The sequence below is a fragment of the Lethenteron reissneri genome, chromosome 64, assembly GCF_015708825.2.
Source record: "Lethenteron reissneri isolate LAM-NWPU_2019-01 chromosome 64, ASM1570882v1, whole genome shotgun sequence".
Classification (NCBI taxonomy): Eukaryota; Metazoa; Chordata; class Hyperoartia; order Petromyzontiformes; family Petromyzontidae; genus Lethenteron; species Lethenteron reissneri.
Window position 1 is genome coordinate 12,895,211 of NC_083842.1, and position 25,366 is coordinate 12,920,576.

The window sequence follows — 25,366 nt, forward strand, 5'->3', positions numbered from 1 at the left end:
GGCGTTTACCAATTTAAACGTCGCGTTTGTCGCCGAGGCGGCGGTCGTTTGATTGCAGGTTGTCGTCTTGGGCCTGCATGTCGGCGGGGCCTACGCGGAAGGCGCGCGCGCGATCCTCGCAAAGGTGGCTTTGTTAAAAAAATAGTAAAAGAACAGTAGTACAACGCGATCTTGCGTGCGCAGATTAACTCAAGGGCTGCGGTGAACGAGAACCGGGTGCTCGGCGCATGTCGGAGTCTCACATTTTCTCCTGGAGAAATCCGATGAGCCGTGAAGCTCTTTCTTTTTCCCATGAAAAAAAATGTGGGTGGGGTGGGGGGTGCGTGGCTCGCGATCAGAAACTTACCAACAGCAAACAATACGACGACACAATAAACGATCGGAAAGCACGGTGAGCACGGCAATGAATTCGTCCGAACGCAGCACCCCGGCCTTTAAAACCTCCTCACGGCCTCGCCTCCACTAACCTTGGCTTCCCTCATCTCTTCTTGGTTCTTTCGGTAAAGTCACGTAGAATGGAAATAATAAAACAATACAAATAAAACATGATAAAATAATTCTCACGACGTTTCGGCCACAACGCAAGCAGCCGTCCTCAGGTGGAGAACATGTCTGTCGAGAAGACAGCGTCTGAATGAAGAACAGGTCTGTCACCTGAGGACGGCTGCTTGCGTTGTAGTCGAAACGTCGTGAGAATTATTTTATTGTTTTATTTTTATTATTTTATTATTTACATTCTACGTGACTTTACCGAAAGAACCACGAAGATGAATCCCTGCAGTCACGAAAGCTTTAAATCGAAATTTTATTAAGGTTAATTTTTATTATTTTATTATTTCCATTCTACGTGACTTTACCGAAAGAACCAAGAAGATGAATCCCTGCAGTCACGAAAGCTTTACATCGAAATTTCCCTCATCTCGCTCGACGTTCCCTCGCCGCTCACTGCGCTCACAATCCCAGACGCGTCCCTCTACGTTCCCCGTTCCCTCCTCGCTCCTGGGCCCTGTGCGCTGCAACGGAACTCCCTCGTCAACGTCAAGATGGTCACGCCCGCTCTCACCGTCTTCCGCTCCTCCTTAAGGACCCCCCCGTCTTTTCTCATCCCCCCCCCCTTCCGTGCCCCCCCCCCCGCCCGCGTCATCGCCGATACCCTCGCCGTCGCCACCGTCATCCTCCACCGACTAGTCCACCTTCACCGAAGTTTTGCCTCGCCGCCGCCGCCGCCCTCGCGTGCGCGATCGCCGAGATTCCAGACGGCTCACCCGAAGCGAACGTGCAGGCAGACCAGACCGCCTGCCGGGAACGAGGAATAATCCGCGGCGATTTGGTCGGCGGGCGAGGAGCAAAGGGACGCGGGGCGAGAGATTCTGAAGCGGGTCGAGGGTTCGAGGCGACGGTTGACAACTCATCTTCTTGGTTCTTTCGGTAAAGTCACGTAGAAGGGAAGTAATAAAATAATAAAAATAAAACATAACAAAATAATTCTCGCGACGTTTCGGCCACAACGCAAGCAGCCGTCCTCAGGTGAAGACCAGGTCTGTCGAGAAGACAGAGTCTGAATGACAACCCCAGGCTTGGAGCGTCTTTTTAAGCTGGGTTGGAGGGGGGGGGGGGAAGAGCGCCTTGACAACCGTTTGGGGGGGGGGGGCGGGGGGGGGAGGGCAAAGGTCGGCCCGAAAACTTGAGCGGGTCCCGAGCGAAGCTCCGAGAGAGGAGCTCGCGAGGGTAGGAAAGGAGGAGAGAGCTCAAGGCGAGAAAGCCGGGCCCCAGATGTTGGAGCTGTGTCAAATGGAAAGGGTCGGGCGGTCGTTACGCGTTTCCAGCACTTCACCGCGCCCGTTTCATCTCGTCCCATGCCACGGCGTGTTTCTGTGCCGTCGTTAATTCACTTTCGGCTAAGGCGCTTAATGAACGTTAATTAAGTCAAGTTAGGGATGGATATGCCGACAAAGCACGCGCCTCCTTCACGTATCTGTCACTCCACGTATATAACAATTTGTTTAACAAGTCCCGCCACACGGCACTCTGGGAGTGAGGCCACGTGGCAGATGGGCCGTGTGTTGTGCACTCCCAGAAGGCCGTTAAAGCTGATGGGATGTGTAGGGAAAAAAAATTAAAGAAAGTTTTTCTTCAAGTGGCAGGAAGAGCGCCGCGCGTCTGCCGGATTCATTTCGCCATGCTCCTTCTAATCTGCACAACGACGCTAATTGCCGTTGAGTGCGATGCGAGATATCGTTTCCGTCGAACGAGGAGCGGTGTCTGACAGACAGGGCCCTTGCCTATGAACGTCTGGCAGCATTGGCTCAAGCGAGCCCGACGCTGCCGATGAGACACTGCATGTTGAAATCGGTCCTCGGCTATAAACACTCGGCAGTTCTGCAGCGTTGGTTCCATAACGGGGGAGGCAGGGAACGCATTAGCGGCGGAGGGAGCGGCGTCTGTGCGGGCGCCGAGATGAGGTTGGATGGGAGGGAGATGGGGTGACGGAGGAGGAGGATGGAGGAGGGGTGAGCGAGGGGGAGGACGGAGGAGGAGGGGTGAGGGAGGAGGAGGAGGGGTGAGGGAGAAGGATGGAGGGAGGAGGGGTGAGCGAGGGGCATGGAGGAGGATGGAGGAGGATGATGCAGCGGAGGGGAGTAGGGAGGATGGAGCGGAGGAGGAGGAGGGAGGAGGAAGCATCAGCGCTTCATTAGCCGCGTCGGGGCGGATTGATCGTCAGCTGTTGGGTCCCGGCGCTCCGCAAAAGCCGCGCCAAGCACCGGAATCCCGGCCGCACCGCTGCGCGGCCACCACCACCACCACCACCACCACCACCGCCGCCGCCGGTGACGGCAAAAGGACGCTTCGTTTCCCATTCCGTAGCCGGCACCTCTCCCCCGTCTACCGGTGAGACGCTGACTTGAGATTCGAGAGCTGGGAATGGAGCCACCCCACCCCACGCCACCGCACGCCACCCCACGCCACCCCACGCCACCCCACGCCACCCCACGCCACCCAACCTCAATAGCTAAATAACAACAATTCTGAGAAATCATAAAACAAACGGATGAAGACGCAACGGTTCGTCGGCACGACTGACGAGAGAGGCCAAAGACGCCGGGGCACTGGGAATGCATCGCTGGCAGAAGGATGACCTGCGACTACACGTGGACCCGAAGAGCGACCAACGTAGAAAGGAAGACAAACACAGTTTGTCCTTAGAGCAGTGGCTTATCTTCTTCCTAACCTGGGGGCACCCCCTGGGTGGGTGCGAGATGTCCCTTCCTGGGCGTGTGCGTGACGTGGCCAGATGTTATTGTTGAGACGGTAAATAATCGAAAAGACAAATTCAGCACGGGGCAACTTTGTTTCATTGAAATTTTTTTTTTCCGATTGAGAACCAAAGGAGTGCAAGGCTGCACTCAAGGTTAAGAACCACTCCACTACATTATACACTACACTACTATACACTACACTATACACTACGATTCACACTATACATTACACAACTATACACTACACTATACACTACTATACACTATACTACTCTACATTACACTACACTAATATATCCTACACTATACTACTCTACATTACACTACTATACACTACACTATACACTACGATTCACACTACACTTTACACTATACATTACGCAACTATACACTATCTTCTTGGTTCTTTCGGTAAAGTCACGTAGAAGGAATATAATAAAATATAAAAAATAAAACATAACAAAATAATTCTCACGACGTTTCGGCCACAACGCAAGCAGCCGTCTTCAGGTGGAGAACAGGTCTGTCGAGAAGGCAGAGTCTGTTCTTCACCTGAGGACGGCTGCTTGCGTTGTGGCCGAAGCGTCGTAAGAATTATTTTATCATGTGTTTTTTATTTTATTTTATTATTTTCCTTCTACGTGACTTTACCGAAAGAACCAAGAAGATGAATCCCTGCAGTCACGAAAGCTTTAATTCGAAACTATACACTACACTATACACTACTATACACTACACTATACACTACTATACACTACACTATACACTACTATACACTACACTATACACTACACTATACACTACACTATACACTACACTACTATACACTACACTACTATACACTACACTATACACTACACTATACACTACACTATACACTACACCAATATATGCTACACTATACACTACACTATACACTATAATGCCTCGGGGGGGGGGGGGGGTGAAGTGGCAAAAAACGCACGAGAAAATTGAGCGACGGAAAGTGGATGTCACGGAGCCACAGCCGAGGTCCATTCGAGTGAGCGGGGAAAGCCCCCCCCCCCCTTTCCTCTCCCCCCCTTCCCCCCCCCCTTCCTCCCCCCCCTTCCTCCCCCCCCCCTTCCTCCCCCCCCCCCCTTCCTCCCCCCCCACTCGCCCAGAAGAAGAGGGAGCGATGCTCGTTGTGTGACGACGGCCGAACCGGTTTTTATTAAATCCTTTATATTAAGTTCGCTTGCTTGCTTGCTTGCGCGCTTACGACCGTGCAAATCTTTCGCTCGTTTTTTAACCCACTTCCCGTGATCCAATCGAGCTGACATTTTTGCACACAGACTCGTTGTGTGTGACAATGCATTTTCGTGAAAAAAATGTTCAAAAATTTTACACTTTTTAGGATTAAAAAAAAAAAATATTTAATTACCAATTGCTTAATGGTGCAATGCAATCATCTGACCCATAGGTGGCAGCCATCTCAAGCCAGAGGACGAGAGGACTCTAGCCGCCCCGATGCCACGCATATAAAGGATTTATAGTGAAAAACTTTGTTTTTACGGGTTTACTTGTTTTCATTCTGAGAGAGCTGCAATTTCGTCGACTTGAATCAGATTATTGGATTCGTCCTGGAGGAGGAATCTGATGAACTACAATAATAATAATTAGATTTAGACCGCGGCTTTTCATCAAGGATCTTAAAGTGCCGTACACGACACAGCAGCAGCAGCAGCAGACACTCAGCGTGAAAGCAATTATATCACAAAAAGATTTTAAGCATCACGTACTCAAATTCTACTTAAAAGTTTAACGAGCGGAAACGTACAAATAGGTTTTCAAGGCGGATTTTTTTTAATTGTCCGCAGACTCGGATCTTAGGGACCTTGAGGGGACACGACACGTGGGTGCAACGTGTCAGTGATGTTGGCTGCAGCAAGGTGGTTCACTGCTTTGTAAGCTAACCAGAGGATTGTAAAAGTGTGTTCTACGTGAAGACAATGCGGGGAGGCCAAAACGGGCGTAATTTGACGTGAGGAAGGTGTTCTCGTGAACACCCGAGCAGCCGAATTCATTTTCGTTTCATTTCATTTATTAGGTTTAGCCCTGTGAGCCATTCGGCTCTTGAATCGGGTGCAACCGCAACAAACAAAAAAAAATGAACAAGAAAACATCTTGTAGTGCCTTTGCGCAAACAGAAAAATCCAGGAAACAAGTATAACCCGTAAAAACAAAGTTTTTCACTATAAATCCTTTATATGCGTGGCGGCTAGAGTCCTCTCGTCCTCTGGCTTGAGATGGCTGCCACCTATGGGTCAGATGATTGCATTGCACCATTAAGCAATTGGTAATTAAATATAATATTTTTGTCCTAAAAAGTGTACATTTTTGGAAAAAAATGTTCACGAACATTAATTGTCACGCATAACGAGTCTGTGTGGAAAATGTCAGCTCGATTGGATCACGGGAAGTGGGTTAAAACACGACCGAAAGATTTGCACGGTCGTAAGCAAGCAAGCGAACTTAATATAAAGGATTTAAAAACTGCAAAGTCTTCCAGAAAAAGCACCGTACACCAATTCTGAACATGCTGCAAATGATGTCCAGTAGCCGCACGGGGTAAGAACGCTACAACAACAAACTTCAGTGCGTGGAGCAAAAAAAAAAACTAATTAAACGCGATGGGAATTTCGTTTATTCTGCGCGCAGTCATTGTGAGCGAGCGAGCGGACCGAGTCCATCAACTCGGCACACTTGAGAATATGGCTAAATCTCAGGCAGCTGCGTGGTTTCGAGCCATTGAATAACCGTTCGACGCGCTCGCTGCAAAAGCAGCAGCAGCAGCAGCAGCGGCGGCAGCGGCGTCGTCATCGTTAGCGGCAGCAGCTGCAATCGCCGACAAAACTGCCGGATGTAGATCTTCTTAGCCTGCAATTGCAAATTTTTTTTCTCCAGATTTTTTTGCAGTGGTGAAAATTGCCCGACGTTAAACATTACGGCACAATCTGGAGGGGCTCAGCGAGTGTTTTTTGGACGGGAGTCGAGAAGCGACGGCGATTTCCCGGCCACTCGAGCGTCGACGCATCGGCGCTCATCTGCCGTTCCTGCGGCGGAAATTCCACGTTGCTATGACCAACGCCACCCCACGGCCACCCCAGCCCGCGTCACCACCCCGCACCACCCCACACCACCACCCCGTGCCACCCCACGCCACCATCCCGTGCCACCCCACACCACCCCACCCCACGCCACACCACGCCACACCACACCACCCCACGCCACCTCACCCCACACCACCTCACCCCACACCACACCACCCCACCCCACGCCACCGCGTCACCGCGGGCGTCCGCGGCAAGGAGGGAGGCGCCAGTGGGCAGCGGCTGCCCCCCCCCTCCCCCCACAGTGGCACCGTCAATGCGCCCTTTCTTCCTGCACAACCACAAGGGTGCATGTTAATTGCCAGATTACTACTAATCAATGCGTGTCATTGATTATTTACCATTGATTCCTTTCCTTTTTAAATATCCAGTTCATTCGAAAAGAGATTTTTTTTTTCAAAGGGGTCAACGTTTTCACTCGTTTTCCACGTTTGGGTCGCAATCGCCCCCACCCCTCCCCCCGGCCCCCCTTCCCCGCCACCTCTGCCCCCCCCCCATCACCTCCAATGAACACCGAGAAAGCGGCGGTGTCATAAAAATGGCACGCAGAGAAATTAATCCGATCCCCGGCATCTTTCAACGGCGGAGTGTTCCGCCGATTAAAAAAAGGAAATCTGAGTGGTCGACCGCGCGGTTTAAACAGGGGGTGGAAGACCTCTAGAGCCTCGAGTGTATAATGAGTTGATGCTATCAGGGCCCCCTTGCTCGCCAATCACTGCCGGAGGAGAAAGAAAGAAAGACAGAGAGAGATATTCGTAGCATAATTAGATTTTCCACTTAATCTGGCACGGCCCCCCCCCCTACACGTCTAAGAGATAAAAAAAAACGCTTATACACACGTGGGTTGAGTGACACGCGTTAGGCCTTGACATCTCAAGAGACGTAATGGAGGGGGCACCCTTTTCATCGGCTTTCACCGCTGGTGGATGAACCACCTCTCCGGACTGCGTTTGGTGATGATGGGGGGAGGGAGTGGGGTAGGGGGAGGGGTGGAGTTTGACCATACTTCACCACGTCGGTTAGTGAAATGAGGTGGGGTGATGGGGGATTATCCCAGGATCACACGCAATGCCGTGGCCAGGAAATGAAATCTGCCAACAACACGGGAGCTGTGCTAAGATAACACCAAACGGACACACACACCGATTGCGAGACATCAAGTCTGGATTAACCGCACATTATATTTGTGCGGTACAACATGCAAAGACAAATATGCTTTGAAAAACAAGTAAAAATGCGGGCTTATCACTGCGTGTAAATGTATAGCAGCAGCCAAATAACTAGAAACGCGTGACGTTGATTCGAAATGTGGAGGTGGAAAAACCGGAGGCCCTGGAGAAAAATCCACGCGACCACGGGGAGAGAGAGAGAGACACGCAAACTCCAAATATACAGCAGCAGGTGTCAGGGTCGGGATCGAACCCACGACCTCCTGTACACCAGGCGAAGTAGTTAACATCTCCCAGCCACCGTGGCGCCCGGACGTGACCGCTCAAAGCGGACGACGCCACTCACCGCCACCCACCCACCCACTGCCACCCACCCCCACACCGCCACCCCCACACCGCCACCCACCCACTTACCGCCACCCACCCACTCACCGCCACCCACCCACTACCACCCACCCACTCACCGCCACCCACCCACCCACCGCCACCCCCACACCGACCCCGCTCCCGATAACGAGCCGCCGTCACGAGCACGCCTCGTTCTGCTGAAGCTGCCCGTCTCGAGCAAGTGCCACTAATTACAATCATTACACGGGCGGCTCTGATTGACGCTGCCCTAGACATCGCTGCTGCCCCCCCACCCCTCACCCCGCCCCAAAGCCAAAGCTCCCCCGTATAGCCTGAACAGACTGTTGGGGCAAGTGCTTATGAAGGCCGGCACGGCACGGCACACGAGAGGGCGGTGGGTGGCCAACACCAGTGGCGATGTTTGTTAGACACCGCCGCACACTCGAAGTCATTTGAGGCTGAGTCGACCTAGGGGACGAGGCCCGGGTTACCGGTTCAGATGATCGCCAACGGCGTGGGCGGTCGGCCGTGAGCGCTGCGCCACCGCTCCCCCCCCCACCACCACCACCCCCCCCGCCTTCGGCTTCCTTGACATCTACAATCGCCTAATGGAGGAGCCCCCCCCCCCAACTCCTCCCCCACAGTGTGGCACCCTAACCCCGGCGTGTTTTAGCAACTGATCGTTAGGCTGATTGAGCAAGCGCCAAAGTGGTTTTAAATCAGGAACGGGATAAGGGAGGAGGAGGAGGAGAGGGTGGGGGGAGATAAAAAAATGGAAGGTTCAAAAGCCCCCCCCGCCACTCGCCCCCCCCCCTATTAAAAAGTCCTCTCGACAATCATCGCCGTCGCTACATCATCATCATCATCACCCATCGGGCGCCGTAACCGCCGCCGTTTTGGCCGAGTGAGTGAGTGAGTGGTGGTGGAGGTGTTAAGGAGCTTGGGGGTTGTGATGGTGGGTGGGGAGATGGTGGAGGGGAGGGATGGTGGGTGGGCTGTGAGTGCGCATCTCACTCTGTCTGTCTCTCTCTGTGTCTCTCTGTGTGTCTGTCTCTCCTATGTCACTCCTCTGTCTCTCTGTCTCTCTCTGCGTGTCTCTCTGCGTCTCTGTCTCTCTCTGTCTCTCCTCTGCATCTCCTCTGTCTCTCTGTGTCTCTGTCTCTCTCTGTGTCTCTCTGCGTCTCTGTGTGTCTCTGTCTCTCTCTGTCTCTCCTCTGTCTCTCTGTCTCTCTCTGTGTGTCTCTCTGCGTCTCTGTGTCTCTGTCTCTCCTCTGCATCTCCTCTGTCTCTCTGTGTCTCTGTCTCTCTCTGTGTGTCTGTCTGCGTCTCTGTGTGTCTCTGTCTCTCCTCTGTCTCTCTGTGTCTCTGTCTCTCTCTGTGTGTCTCTCTGCGTCTCTGTGTGTCTCTGTCTCTCTCTGTGTGTCTCTGTCTCTCCTCTGCATCTTCTCTGTCTCTCTGTGTCTCCGTCTCTCTCTCTCTCTGTGTGTCTCTCTGTCTCTCCTCTGCCTCTTCTCTCTCTCTCTCTGTGTCTGTCTCTCTCTTTCTGTCTCTGTCACTCTCTGTGTGTCTCTCTATGCGTGTGTCTCTCTCTCTGTCTCTCTGTCCTCCCTCTCTCTCGCGCGTGTGGCTCCCCCCCCCACCGCCCCCCGGGGTCGAGGTTTGTGGGGTCCCGGCCGCCGCGTGTGGCTGACAGCGCTTTGCCCTCTACGCGATTGAGCCCCCCCCCACCTCTCCCCACGCCTCTCCCCACGCCGTGTACCGGTGAGCGGTTAAAGGGCAACCGAGCAAGGCAATTGTCACGAGAAACCCGCGGTGATGTGACGCGCGACCTAACACGCAGCAGGGCAACCAGCGCGTCGGGACGTGACGGGAACTCTCCAAGGTGTCTCTTTATCTCTCTCTCTCTCTCGCTGTCTCCCTCCCTTCCTCCCTCTGTCTCCCTCCCTCTGTCTCCCTATCTCTTTCTATCTCTCTCTCTGTCTCCCCCCCCCCCCCCCGTTTTGTTCACTGTTTCTGTCCGATCGTGCGGGACTGACGCCGTTGTTTCGCTTGTTGTGATTGTCACTGAGACTGGACGCATTTAGTTTGTCACTGCTTGCGGACATGGTTGCTTCCGAGTGGTTTACAAGGCACTGAAATACTCCAGCGCATTTTGCGCTGGTGAAATAAAATTATAAAAGTCAAAAGTCTCTCTGTCTCCCTCCCTCCCTCTGTCTCCCTCCCTCTGTCTCCCTCTCTCTTGGCCTCTCTCTCTTTTTTTTACGATCAGTGGAAACAAGAAGATGCTCGGTGTATTCGGCACTTTGCTTCGTTCATCATTTCGTATTTTTTTTTAAAACATAGCTTTATGTAAAACCCCCACCTCTCGCTCATTATCTCTCTGTCTCCCTCTCTCTCTCTCTCTCGTTGGGGTGTGGCTGGGTTTCACCTGAGCTCCTGCCCTAACGTTGGTGTGGATGGGGGCCTGGGCTCAGGTGTGAGCCTGAGCCTGGGCTAGAGAGAGGTGAACTGGGGAAAAAAACGCTGTTTCTTTTTCTGCGTCTTTCTCCCCGCACATCAGCCTGCTATAGTAGCAGTTCTTCATTACTACTGTTGTTGTTGTGTGTGTGTCTGGTCTGTGTGATTGTCTGTGCGTTTGTTCTGCTGGTTTGTCTGCTTGGTTGGTCGCGTTGTGTGTTGGCCTGGTGCTTTGTACCGGTTTTTAACACCGCGTGTGTTCGTCCTCCTTGCCTGTCTGGTGAGGGTTTTGTTTTGTGTGTTTGCTTGCGCGTGCGTTTGTTCGTCTATCTGTCGATTTGGTTATTTGTATGTGTGTCTGATTGTGCGGTTTCGTTTGGTTTTACTTGTTGGTTCGGTTGTGTGTGGTTTCGGCTGTGTGTTTGGCCTGAGCGTGTGTGTGCCTGTCTGTGCGTGTGTGTGGTTGTCTGGTCTGTGCGTTTGTATGTGTGGCTGTTTTGTTTGTCTGCTTGTTTGGTTGTTTATCTGCCTCGTGGTTTTTATCACCTGGTGTAACACCACTGGTGTTCGTTTTGTTTGTCGGTTTTTGTTCGTGTGTTTGGTTGCTTGATTGTGTGCGTGGGTGTTCGATTGTCTGTCGTCTTTTCTGTTCGATCGTCCTTCTTCCTTTGTTTGTTTCGTAGGCTGGTTGGTGTGGTGTGGTCGGTGTGGTGTGGTTGGTGTGTTTGTCGTTTTATGTGGTCGTTGTTTTTGTTCGTTCACCTGTTGGGCTGGTAGTTTGCGTGGTTGTGTGTTGTTGTGTGCTTGTTTTGTGTGGGGGTGATTACTTTTTTTTTATCACTTTTTATTTTTTAACGATTAATTTTCGCTACCACTGCGCTGCTGCCATGCAAGCACCATGGCTCAGCCTGGCAGCATGGAAGCCCTCACAGATCGGCACGGGTTTCGCTGCTTCCCTCCGCTGGGGACGCCGCTTGACGACGTCGCTGAGGCGGTGGCGGCGCACACCGGGCCGGCAGCCATCCGAGTAATACAGAGGGAGAACCGGGGCTACGTGATCTACGTGGCCACGGTGGAGGTGGCGGCGCGTGTCGTCGAGACCGGGCTCTGCGTCGGAGGGGAGGGGGGGCGGCTCGTGCAGTGCAGCCCGCTCTCTACACCGGCTGTTCGAGTGACCGTCTCCGGCGCACCACCATACCTCACGAACGCAGAGCTAAGGGTGGAACTGCAACGCTACGGCGTTGTGGTTTCGCCCATTGTTCTGCTGCACATAAGAACGCAAAGGAAGGAACTGAGGCACGTCCTGTCAGGCCAACGACAGGTGTTCCTCGTGCTCAAGAGTGGGTGTACCGAACTGGACGTGGCCATCAAACGTACCGCTGGCGGCCGCGTCCATACAATATACCTGGCCACGGCCGAGCCACGCTGCTACGCGTGTGGTGGTGCCGGGCACCTGAAGAAAAACTGCTCCACCGGAACGAAGCGGAGTGGAGCTGCAACGAAGGAGACAACACCGATGCTGCAGCAACAACAACAGCAGCGGCAGCAGTGTGAGCAGCATGAGGCGCAGAAGCAGCAGCATCGGGAGCACCCACAGCGGGCGTCGCTGCAACAGGAGCGACAGCAGCAGCAGCAGCAGCAGCAGCGGGAGAGAGAGCCCCCCCCGCTGCCGCCGCCGCGGCAAGAGGCTCAGCAACAGCTGCCGCAGCAACAACAGCAGCAGCAGCAGCAGCAGGGAGACGCCGACACTGCACCGGAGTGCGGAGAGCCGGCACCTGTTGATGAGAATGACAACAACGGTGGAAAGTCCGCCGCTGTTAGGAGCGCGAGGAAAAAGAGGAGAATGGGCAAGCGTGAAAACGGCCAGCCGAAGAGGGCGGCCATAGCTGGCGACGTCGGACAGACGGTCAGCCAGCCAGCCGGCTGCCCAGTGGAGACAGAGGGAAAGGTATTGGAGACCACCAGCGGCGCGAACCCGGCGGACGTGGTGGCGCCGAGAGCGCGGTCGCCGAGCCCGGCTCCACCCGTCCCGGCATCGGGAGGAAAAGAACCGTCGACCACCGCCAGCGCCAGTGCTGAGCTGAGCGGAGCTGCAGCCCGGGAGGGCCTCCCTTCACGCGGCCCAATGGGTGACGAGGAAGGGAGCATGGAGCTGACGGCGACCGAGGGGGAAAGTGCTGCAGAGAGCGGCGTTTGCGGGGAGAACATGGAGAGAGAGGCCATGAAGGCCAGAGGTAGCGTGCCGCTGGCAGAGGCGACGGAGGGGGTGCAGCAGCCGGACCTAACTTTGCTGGACGCCGCGGGCGCCAGGTGGGTGCCGGGCGTTTTCGTGCCTCCAAAAAACACCCCCTCGTCCGCCACGGGACGGGCCAAGAGACCGAAGGGTCGGAAGAAGCTGCACGCACTCACCGCCAGCGCCAGTGCTGAGCCGAGCGGAGCCGCAGCCCGGGAGGGCCTCCCTTCACACGGCCCAGGGGGCGACGAGGAGGGGAGCATGGAGCTGACGACGACCGAAAGAGAAAGTGCTGCAGAGAGCGGCAGCTGCTGGGAGAACATGGAGAGAGAGGCCATGAAGACCAGAGGTAGCGTACCTCTGGCAGAGGCGACGGAGGGGGTGCAGCAGCCGGACCTAACTTTGCTGGGCGCCGCGGGCGCCAGTTGGGTGCCGGGCAGTTTCGTGCCTCCAAAAAACATCCCCTCGTCCGCCACGGGGCGGGCCAAGAGACCGAAGGGTTGGAGGAAGCTGCACGCACTTGGGACTGAGCCCGGTGAGGTCCCCGTTCCCGGAACGTCGGCGGATACCGGAGGGTGGGTTGGCGCCGACGGGAGGGCTGTAGCCGTGGCTGGTAGTGATGACTCGGAGGACGATCTGGACGAGAAGGAGTACCCCCAGAAGCTCGGAGGTTGGAGGAATGAGGCTAGGCCGGGGGAGTGCACGCCCAGAACCCTCCTCTTATGGTTGAAGGAGATGGAAAGGAAGAAAAAGGGGAATGCGGTGAAAGAGCTGATGAAGGCTTTCCCCGATAAGCGCTCCCTTGCGGAGGTGGTAATGGACGTGGATTGGGATCCACACGGTTACGGTTTCAGTGCTTGGGAGGCCAACCGGGTGTTGGATTTATTGATCGGAACGGGGCCAATGCTGACGGACGACGACGAGTCAGACTCAGCCTCGCCCAGCCCGGCGTCGCAAGGGAGCAGGGTGGGCGGCGTCAGCGGCGGCACCCCAAAGGGACAGGCGGAAAGGCCGATGAGCTGGCCTCCGATGCCCGAGATGGAGTGCTCCCCCGAATACCTCCTTGGTTTCCTGAAATGGTCGTATGGGAAACGAAACATCCGTGTGCAGGACAGTTTCCCCAACAGGAAGAACTTTATGAGCACAGCCCGGCGGGTGGTCCAGGACCCAAGCACGTTCGGATATAGCCGCCAGGAAATCTTCCGGGTAAAGGCCTTGATGAACAAGGTCAGAAAACAGCCACCATCCCCCCCCATCACCCCTTTCCCCCCCGCGGCGTTGAAGAAGACATCACTACCGCCGCCGCCAGCCGGGGAGGAGGGTGAGGAGGTGGGAGCGGAAGAGCGACTCTGCTAGGCAGAGGGGTGTGAGAGCCCGGATGACGAGCACACCGGACACTGGCTGTGAGCGGTGACGACGTGGTGTGTGATGACGATGAGCGTTAATTGCCATAAAGGCAGGTGCACTGAGTGGTTTTGAAAAGCACACCGGACACTGGCTGTGGGGCGGTGGCGATGTGGTGCGGGATGACGTTGTATAATTTTTGTTGCCATAAAGGCAGGTGTATTGAATGAACCGGAATATTCCAGCGCAATTTGCGCTGGTGAAATAAACTTATAAAAGTCAAAAGTCAAAAGTCTCTTTCTATCTCTCTCTCGATTCGCCGAGCTTCTGCGCCGGCAGTGGCGGGAGCAGCGCCGCGGTACGCTAAGTGGGAGGTGGTGGTGGTGGCGCAGGGTGTCAGGGGGGGGATTCTTCACGTTCTGCAGATGTAGATGCCACTAGTTCTTCACGTTCTGCAGATGTAGATGCCACTGGTTCTTCACGTTCTGCAGATGTCACTGATCCTTCACGTTCTGCAGATGTAGATGCCACTGGTTCTTCACGTTCTGCAGATGTAGATGCCACTGGTTCTTCACGTTCTGCAGATGTAGATGCCACTGATTCTTCACGTTCTGCAGATGTAGATGCCACTGATTCTTCACGTTCTGCAGATGTAGATGCCACTGGTTCTTCACGTTCTGCAGATGTCACTGATCCTTCACGTTCTGCAGATGTAGATGCCACTGGTTCTTCACGTTCTGCAGATGTAGATGCCACTGGTTCTTCACGTTCTGCAGATGTAGATGCCACTGATTCTTCACGTTCTGCAGATGTAGATGCCACTGGTTCTTCACGTTCTGCAGATGTAGATGCCACTGGTTCTTCACGTTCTGCAGATGTAGATGCCACTGGTTCTTCACGTTCCGCAGATGTAGATGCCACTGGTTCTTCACGTTCTACAGATGTAGATGCCACTGGTTCTTCACGTTCTACAGATGTAGATGCTACTGGTTCTTCACGTTCTACAGATGTAGATGCCACTGGTTCTTCACGTCCTGTAGATGTAGATGCCACTGGGTCTTCACGTTCTGTAGATGTAGATGCCACTGGGTCTTCACGTTCTGTAGATGTAGATGCCACTGGTTCTTCACGTTCTACAGATGTAGATGCCACTGGTTCTTCACGTTCTACAGATGTAGATGCCACTGGCTCTTCACGATCTGCAGATGTAGATGCCACTGGTTCTTCACGTTCTACAGATGTAGATGCCACTGGTTCTTCATGTTCTGTAGATGTAGATGCCACTGGTTGTTCACGATCTGCAGATGTCACTGATCCTTCACGTTCTGCAGATGTAGATGCCACTGGTTCTTCACGTTCTGCAGATGTAGATGCCACTGGTTCTTCACGTTCTGCAATTGTAGATGCCACTGGTTCTTCACGTTCTGCAGATGTAGATGCCACTGGTTCTTCACGTTCTGCAATTGTAGATGCCACTGGTTCTTCACGTTCTGCAGATGTAGATGCCACTGGTTCTTCACGTTCTACAGATGTAGATGCCACTGGTTCTTCACGTTCTGCAGATGTAGATGCCACTGGTTCTTCACGTTCTGCAGATGTAGATGCCACTGGGTCTTCACGTTCTACAGATGTAGATGCCACTGGTTCTTCACGTTCAGTAGATGTAGATCCCACTGGGTCTTCACGTTCTACAGATGTAGATGCCACTGGTTCTTCATGTTCTGCAGATGTAGATGCCACTGGTTCTTCACGTTCTGCAGATGTAGATGCCACTGGTTCTTCACGTTCTGCAGATGTAGATGCCACTGGTTCTTCACGTTCTGCAGATGTAGATGCCACTGGTTCTTCACGTTCTGCAGATGTAGATGCCACTGGGTCTTCACGTTATACAGATGTAGATGCCACTGGTTCTTCATGTTCTGCAGATGTAGATGCCACTGATTCGTCGCGTTCTACAGATGTAGATGCCACTGGTTCTTCACGTTCTACAGATGTAGATGCCACTGGTTCTTCACGTTCTGCAGATGTAGATGCCACTGGTTCTTCACGTTCTACGGATGTATATGCCACTGGTTCTTCACGTTCTGCAGATGTAGATGCTACTGGTTCTTCACGTTCTACAGATGTAGATTCCACTGGTTCGTCAGGTTCTGTAGATGTAGATGCCACTGGTTCGTCAGGTTCTGTAGATGTAGATGCCACTGGTTCTTCACGTTCTGTAGATGTAGATGCCACTGGTTCTTCACGATCTGCAGATGTAGATGCCACTGGTTCTTCACGATCTGCAGATGTAGATGCCACTGGTTCTTCACGTTCTGCAGATGTAGATGCCACTGGTTCTTCACGTCCTGCAGATGTAGATGCCACTGGTTCTTCACGTTCTGCAATTGTAGATGCCACTGGTTCTTCACGATCTGCAGATGTAGATGCTACTGGTTCTTCACGTCCTGCAGATGTAGATGCCACTGGTTCTTCACGATCTGCAGATGTAGATGCCACTGGTTTTTGACGATCTGCAGATGTAGATGCCACTGGTTCTTCACGATCTGCAGATGTAGAAGCCACTGGTTCTTCACGATCTGCAGATGTAGATGCCACTGGTTCTTCAAGTTCTGCAGATGTAGATGTCACTGATTCTTCACGTTCTGCAGATGTAGATGCCACTGGTTCTTCACGTCCTGCAGATGTAGATGCCACTGGTTCTTCATGTTTTGTAGATGCCACTGGTTCTTCCCGTTCTGCAGATGTAGATGCCACTGGTTCTTCACGTTCAGCAGATGTAGATGCCACTGATTCGTCACGTTCTACAGATGTAGATGCCACTAGTTCTTCACGTTCTACAGATGTAGATGCCACCACCGCCATCTGTTGTGTGGCGTTTGAAATTACGACTCTCGGTCCGATTGGGCAACTGGACATTACGGACCAGGTTTGTTCGTATCTCTGAAATAATGTTCGTAAGTCGAAGAGTCCGTGTATATCTCTTTATGGTCTTGTAGAAACCAGAATTCGAGGTATCTACTGTATCGGTTCTGCTCATGGTCCATCTCCCCCCTCCCGCCATCCCCTTTTTTCTGATTGCCTAATATATCTTGCATGATCGATGATTTGCTTGCAGTCTGTTCTTATCGTATGTATGTTGAACTTCTTTAACACCAAGTGTCTGCGTGAGTCTATGGGTCTCTGTGTGAGTCTATGGATCTCTATGAGTATATGGGTCTCTGCTGTGTGAGTCTATGGGTCTATGTGTGAGTCTATGAGTCTCTGTGTGAGTCTATGGGTCTCTGCTGTGTGAGTCTATGGGTATCTGTGTGAGTCTATGGATCTCTATGAGTGTATGGGTTTCTGCCGTGTGAGTCTATGGGTCTCTGTGTGAGTTTATGGGTTTCTGTGTGAGTTTATGGGTTTCTGTGTGAGTTTATGGGTTTCTGTGTGAGTCTATGGGTCTCTGTGTGAGTCTATGGGTATCTGTGTGAGTCTATGGCTCTCTGTGTGAGTCTATGGGTCTCTGTGTAAGTCTCTGGGTCTCTGTGTGAGTCTATGGGTCTCTGTGTGAGTCTACGTATGTACATTGAACTTCTTTCGCACCGTACGTAGCCAACCGCGCTAATCAGAGGTGCGGGGGAGGACGAAGGACAACAAACTAAACACAACAACAAGAAGCAGTTCTCAAGAAATGCCTTTTCAATCCGTGCATAGCTCCCAGTGGCTTCCTAACATCGGGGGCAGAGAGCGTTCCAGACGGCCGCGGAAGGGCGACGATGCGGTGACCGCCGTCTTTGTTCGACGGTTCGCCAAACGCCGCCGCCGCCGCTGCCGCCGCGATAACGACTGGAGTTTGCGTGACGACGGTGTGCATGGCATTGCAGCGGGGCCCTATTGCATTCGGACACTCGAAAGCAGCCACACCGCCGCTCTAACCGCGCCCCCCCCCACCGCCGCTCCAAGTCGACGCCAGCTGGTTGCTCGGATATCATCTTGACGTGAGATTGTATCCTCCGGAGGCAGCGCGCAGCGTCCTCGGAGTGAAAACAGCGCTCGGTGGTTCTCCCCCCCCCCCCCCGGCCCCGCTTTAGAGTGGAGGGCGTGATTTATGGGGGTTGGTGGAAATCGTTTTTTTCTGACCACATTCTGGTCGATAAATAGCGACAACAACAACAACACGACGCTCTTTTTCTGTTGACTTGCCCGTTTTGTTCATTGAACCGGGACGGCGGTGGTGGCGGTGGTGGCGGTGGTGGCGGTGACGGTGGTGGCGGCGGCAGCAATGGTGGCGCTGGCGGTGGTGGTGGCTGTGGTGGCGGTGGCGGCGGTGTTGGTGGTGATGGCGGCGGATGTGGTGGCGGTGGTAATAGTGATGGAGGCGGCGGTGGTGGCGGTGGTGGTGGCGGCAGTAGTGGTGGCGGAGGTGGCGGTGGTGGCGGCGGTGGTGGTGGTGGTGGCGGTGGTGGCGGCGGTGGCGGCGGTGGCGGCAGTGGTGGCGGCGGCAGTGGTGGTGGCGGCGGTGGTGGTGGCGGTGGTAGCAGTGGTGGTGGCGGCAGTGGTGGCGGCAGTGGTGGCGGCGGTGGTGGCGGCGGTGGTGGCGGCGGTGGTGGTGGTGGTGACGGTGGCGGCAGTAGTGGTGACGGTGGTGGTGGTGGTAGCGGCGGTGGTGGCGGTGGTGGTGGCGGCGGTGGCGGCAGTAGTGGTGACGGTGGTGGTGGCAGCGGTGGTGGAGGTGGTGGCGGCGGTGGTGGCAGTGGTGGTGGCGGCTACGCTGCTGCTGCACGTGGCGGGCTGTGAGTCGGCGCTCTGGCAGCAGCAGCAGCAGAGGGTTGGTTGCAGAGGTCGCAAACGGGTTTTGATTCCTTACCCGTACACGGCCGCACCAGGGTCGCAAATGGGTACCCGTACCCATACCCGGCCGGGTACGGGTACCCGTTCCCTACCCGTACCCGTACCCTACCCGAAATGAGTGACAAACGGTTTCGCACCAGTGACTCACAGTCTACCCGTACCCATACCCGGCCGGGTACGGGTAGCCGGGTATCGGGTAGGGTACGGGTATCGGGTACCCGGTTGCGACCTCCGGTTGGTGGATCACCACCACGCAGATGCTGCTGTGAAACTCCCCTCCCTGTGGGGGCGCCCGGGAGGTGGCCGCCCCCCTTGGCTCGCCAGCAAGCAGATGTGGACCCCACCTGTTCTATCTGCGCGGGATAGAGCGTTCCTCCCTCACACGCACGGCGTGGGTGTTCTCCGAGTGCTCCGGTTTTCTCCCGCAACTCAACACCTTCATACGTAGAGGGCGCCAGAGCTCAGTGCGGGTGGGGGGGGGTTTGGCACCGGCTCTTCGCCGTGGCTGCTGCTGCTGCCTTCCCGCTCCTCGTATGTGGTGCCTCCTCCTCCTGGCGCCTTTGAAGTCGTCCTCTTTCTGAGTCGTCCTCTATCTCTCTAAGTCGTCCTCTCTTTGAGTCGTCCTCTCTCTCTCTTTGCGTCGTCCTCTGAGTCGTCCTCTCTCTCTGAGTAGTCCTCTCTCTTTGAGTCGTCCTCTCTGAGTCGTCCTCTCTTTCTCTGAGTAGTCATCTCTCTCTCTCTGAGTCATCCTCTCTCTCTCTGTCTGAGTCGTCATCTCTCTCTCTAAGTCGTCCTCTCTCTCTAAGTCGTCCTCTCTCTCTCTGAGTCGTCCTCTCTCTCTCTAAGTCGTCCTCCTCTCTCTCTGAGTCGTCCTCTCTCTGAGTCGTCATCTCTCTCTCTCTGAGTCGTCCTCTCTCTCTGAGTTGTCCTCTCTCTCTATAATTCGTCCTCTCTCTCTAAGTCGTCCTCCTCTCTCTCTGTGCCAACTTTTATTCGCGAATTGGGGGGGGTTAAAAATATGAAGGAAAAAATCCGCCGCGCGACTGAAAAAAACCACTCCCCGCTCGACGGCGGCCGAGCGGGGAGGTTAAACGGCCGCCCGGCGAAGTTCATCGCTCACACTGCGTGAATCGCTCTCGGGGTGCGCGACAACCCCCGTGTGTGCCGCGTGGGGAGCGGTAGCGGCTGGCCGCGCCGCGCCACGAACCCGGCTCTGACCCGAGTTCGATTCCCGCTCGCGGCCACCGACGCCGGTGACGATCGTATCTGACATCGGTCCTGGGTCTCCTCCCCCGAGGTCGACTCGGCCTCAAATGAGTACCTGGTTGCGGTGTGTAGTAAACATCGCCACTTGGGGAGACAAAGGCGGCTGGGCGTGGTGCTGGCCACCCTCCCACTCGTGTACCGTGCCGGCCTTCGTAGGTGCTGCTCGCTGACAGCACTTGCCCCTACAGTCTGTTAAGGCTATACAGGGGATCTTTGTCTTGCCGTGCGTGTCGTGACCCGAATTATTAGATTTTTTTACAGGGAATTTGAACGTTATCTGTAACAATTTATTTCTACATGGAAACTCTTCCCGGGGTACGGGGGGGGGGAGGTGGTGGTGGCGCAGGGTGGTTCTTCACGTTCTGCAGATGTAGATGCCACTGGTGCTTCACGTTCTGTAGATGTAGATGCCACTGGTTCTTCACGTTCTGCAGATGTAGATGCCACTGGTGCTTCATGTTCTGCAGATGTAGATGCCACTGGTTCTTCACGTTCTACAGATGTAGATGCCACTGGTGCTTCACGTTCCGCAGATGTAGATGCCACTGGTGCTTCACGTTCTGCAGATGTAGATGCCACTGGTTCTTCACGTTCTGCAGATGTAGATGCCACTGGTGCTTCACGTTCTGTAGATGTAGATGCCACTGGTTCTTCACGTTCTACAGATGTAGATGCCACTGGTTCTTCACGTTCTGCAGATGTAGATGCCACTGGTTCTTCACGTTCTGTAGATGTAGATGCCACTGGTTCTTCACGTTCTGCAGATGTATATGCCACTGGTTCTTCACGTTCTGCAGATGTAGATGCCACTGGTTCTTCACGTCCTGCAGATGTATATGCCACTGGTTCTTCACGTTCTACAGATGTAGATGAAACTGGTTCTTCACATTCTGCAGATGTAGATGCCACTGGTGTCTTCACGTTCTACAGATGTAGATGCCACTGGTGCTTCACGTTCTGCAGATGTAGATGCCACTGGTTCTTCACGTTCTGCAGATGTAGATGCCACTGGTTCTTCACATTCTGCAGATGTAGATGCCACTGGTGTCTTCACGTTCTACAGATGTAGATGCCACTGGTGCTTCACGTTCTGCAGATGTAGATGCCACTGGTTCTTCACGTCCTGCAGATGTATATGCCACTGGTTCTTCACGTTCTGCAGATGTAGATGCCACTGGTTCTTCACGTTCTGCAGATGTAGATGACACTGGTTCTTCACGTCCTGCAGATGTCGATGCCACTGGTTCTTCACGTCCTGCAGATGTCGATGCCACTGGTTCTTCACGTTCTGCAGATGTCGATGCCACTGGTTCTTCACGTCCTGCAGATATGATTGCCACTGGTTCTTCACCACCGCCATCTATTGCGCGGCGGTTGAACTTACAACTTTCGGTCCGAACGGGCAACTGGATGTACGGACCAGGGTTGTTCGTATGTCTGAAAGTTCGCAAGTCGAATTTTCGCAAGTAGAGGAGAGTTTCCCCCTTGTTTGTCTGTGGCAGCGCTACGAAAACCACGGGGTATTGTTCATGGCTACTCGACGGTTGCTGTTTATCCGAGACGAATGAGGCCGTATCTGTGAGACATCGCTCATGCCCCCTCCTCCCTCCCTCCCTTACGCAGAGGTTCCCAGCTCCGGGGATAATGGCTCAGTGTCTAAACACTGCAGCCATTACCCTTGAGAGATAACTAGACCCAGGGTTTAAAGTTTAGTCTTCAGAGATGATCACTCAGTATCTGAACACTGCAGCCGGCGCCCTTGAGAGATAACTAGGCCCAGGGCTTGAAGCTTCGTCTTTAGAGATTATCACTCAGTGTCTGAACACTGCAGCCAGCGCCCTTGAGAGATAACTAGACCCAGGGTTTAAAGTTTAGTCTTCAGAGATGATCACTCAGGGTCTGAACACTGCAGCCGGCGCCCTTGAGAGATAACTAGACCCAGGGTTTAAAGTTTCGTCTTCAGAGATGATCACTCAGGGTCTGAACACTGCAGCCAGTGCCCTTGAGAGATAACTAGACCCAGGGTTTAAAGTTTAGTCTTCAGAGATGATCACTCAGGGTCTGAACACTGCAGTCGGCACCCTAGAGAGATAACTAGGCCCAGGGCTTGAAGCTTCGTCTTCAGAGATTATCACTCAGAGTCTGAACACTGCAGCCGGCACCCTAGAGAGATAACTAGGCCCAGGGTTTAAAGTTTAGTCTTCAGAGATTATCACTCAGTGTCTGAACACTGCAGTCACTACCCTAGAGAGATAACTAGGCACAGGGCTTGAAGCTTCGTCTTCAGAGATTATCACTCAGTGTCTTAATACTGCAGCCAGGGCCCTTGAGAGATAATTCGGCCCAGGGCTCGAACCTACACTTGCGAGTTTATGCCTCAGTGTCAGTAACAATGCAGCCGGTACTCTGACAGTTAACCAGGTCTAGGGCTTGAACTCAGAAGTATTGTTGCATCAATGCAGCCCAACAGGAGCCTCCTGAGAGAGAGAGAGAGAGGTGCCAACTTCAGAAAACTGAAGCCTGGTTCTGAAGAGGTCCCAGCTTGTGCTTTTTAACACATCCTCTGAGAGACTAACAGGTCCAGGGGTTGAACCTAGACGTCGGAGTTTCTAGCTCGATGGCTCGTGAAATCAGAATCTTGATTTAGACTGGAGGAGGAATCCGATGAGCTATGAAGCTCTAAAAGATGTCCCGTATAAGCTGGGGGGGGGGGGGGGTGGCATGTGCCCTCCCCAATGATCCGATCGAAATTAGGGATTTCGATCGGATCATTGGGGTTTATTAGTAATACATCGGCATTTTGCGACCCGCACTGCCACTGTGTAGCATATTATTACGTGCCAGGGACTCCATGAGTTGATAGGACAATAGTCTGAGTCCATAATTGGCAATAAGTAACGGCAAAGCGGTTATAAGTGACTCACAGAATTGTGCGCAGTTGCGTATACACAGTACACGACTTCCCTGAAGGCATCACACAGCTTCAGCGAGCGCGATGCCGATCACACGACGCGGTTCGAATTCGACCCTCGATCGATGACTGCGCCATCGCCGCACACGCGTCGAATAACAAGCAAGGGACAAGTCCTCACTTACTAACAACTCCTCTATCATTTTTCATTGCTGGAGGAGTTGCTCTCATTACACACACAAAGTGCTCGCCACAAATGAACCGCGAGTAACCTCGCTGCTGATACCTTTGCTGATCTCGTTAAGGAGTGTAAAGCATCGTCACGTCAACTCCGGTCATCCTTGCAGCAGCAGCAGCGGATTTTGGCTGTCCATCGAACAAAGACAATCACCGGCATCGCGCGGCGCTTTCAGATGCGCTTCCGTGGCCGTCTGGAACGCTCTCTTCCTTCCGACATTAGGAAGCCGCTGGGATCTATGCACATTTAAATCATCATCAAGATTGAAAACTCACTTCTTTAGAAATTATTTGTGTGTTTCGTTTGTTGTCCTTCCCCCCCCCCCCCCCCCCCCATTCCCCGTACCTCGGATGAGCGCGGCTGGCTACTTGCGGTGCGAAAGAAGTTCAACCGTACGTAGGTACACAGTGTCAAAACACAGCCGCCGGTCTCCTTCGAAGCACACAGTCGCTAGTCGCTTGAACGCGCGACCCTGCGGAGGTCGCCACTCCCCCGGGAGACACCCATGGGCGGTTCTTTGGCCTCTCTTCCCACCAGGCGCTCTATTCGTGATCTATTCAGATCCTCGATCGGCTTTGTTTGCACCGCGTTTTACGCTTTTGGGCACTGACTCAAGTGATTCATTTCTTGTACTCATGACACGTAATGCCTATATCCCGTTGATGTTAACCGAGGGACTACTGTATTGCGGTCCGGGGGGGGAGGTGGGGGGGAAGAAAGGGGGGGGGGAAACCGGGTGGTCGGGGGCGTGGGGGGCGAGGAGGCGTGGGGGGTGGGGTGTCACGCGCCTTGATGGCAGCTTTCAAAGGCGCCGAGGCGGTGCGGAATACCGGAGCCCACAAATTGCGGCGGGGGCAAAGCCGGTTTCTGAAAGAGCCGAATCTGGGAATTCGGCCGCCAGGGGGGGGGGGGGGGGGGGAAACAAAAAACATGGCGCTCGGCTCCGCAGGCTTTCATCAAGAATGGGAACGCAACGAACCGGACGCGCGTGTGCGTGTGTGTGCGTGTGTGTCCGCGCGCTTGTGATCTGCACACACGCGCGGGACCGTGCATTCCGCTCGCGATGTACCGGGGAGGGGGGGGGGCAGCATTATGTACAGCTCCCTGGCCCCCAACCCTCCCCCCCCGTCCTTCAACGGACTGCTGGTTAACGAGCGTCTATTGAGGGCCAGCCACCCACGCAGGAAGGCGGTGGTCGGTGGCGATTATCTAAATCGGTCCCGGGGCCTCCCCTAAGTCGACTCAACCTTGAATGAGTACACGAACCCGGCAACCTCCAGTTCTGATTCCCGGCCACGGCTCGCTACCATCGGTGGCGATTATCTGAACCGGTCCCGGGGCCTCCACCTAAAATGAGTACACTGCAGTGCTGAGTGCGGTGTGGATTACAGACTACATGCGCCGCGCACCGCGCCACAAACCCGGCGGCCCCAAATTCGATTCCCGCTCACGGCCACCAACAACAGCAGTGACGATTATCTGAACCGGTCCTGGGCCTCCTCTCCTAGGTGTGTAGTAAACATCGGAGACTAAGGTGATCGGGGCGTGGTGCTGGCCACCCACCCACCCAACTCTCGTGTGCCGTGCCTGGCCTCCATAGGTGCTCGCGAACAGCGCTTGCCCCAAAGGTCTGTTTCGTCCTGTAGGGGGGAATCTTCGTCTTTGTACCCTCGTGTGTGCGTGTGGTGTGTGTGCGTGTGGTGTGTGTGTGTGCGTGTGGTGTGTGTGTGTGGGGTGTGTGTGGTGCGTGTGGTGTGTGTGTGTGGGGTGTGTGGGGTGTGTGTGGTGTGTGTGTGGGGTGTGTGGGGTGAGTGTGGTGTGTGTGTGTGGGGTGTGTGTGGGGAGTGTGTGGCGTGTGTGTCGTGTGTGTGTTTGTGATGTGTGCGTGTGGTGTGTGGGGTGTGTGTGGTGTGTGTGTGGGGTGTGTGTGGTGTGTGTTTGGTGTGTGTGGTGTGTGGGGTGTGTGGTGTGTGTGTGGGGTGTGTGTGTGCGTGGGGTGTGTGCGTGTGGTGTGTGTGGTGTGTATGGGGTGTGTGTGGGGTGTGTGTGCGTGGTGTGTGTGGGGTGTGTGTGGTGTGTGTGTGTGGGGTGTGTGCGGGGTGTGTGGGGTGTGTGGGGTGCGTGTGGTGCGTGTGGTGTGTGTGGGATGTGTGTGGTGTGTGTGTGTGGGGTGTGT

At 54.2% G+C, this 25,366-nt stretch overlaps 1 protein-coding gene across 3 annotated transcripts in view; it reads right to left on the bottom strand.

The window, feature by feature from the left end:
• LOC133359255 (receptor-type tyrosine-protein phosphatase S-like) overlaps positions 1–25,366 on the bottom strand; it is a 228,283-nt gene that overhangs the window by 51,999 nt on the left and 150,918 nt on the right. The window lies entirely within an intron of this gene.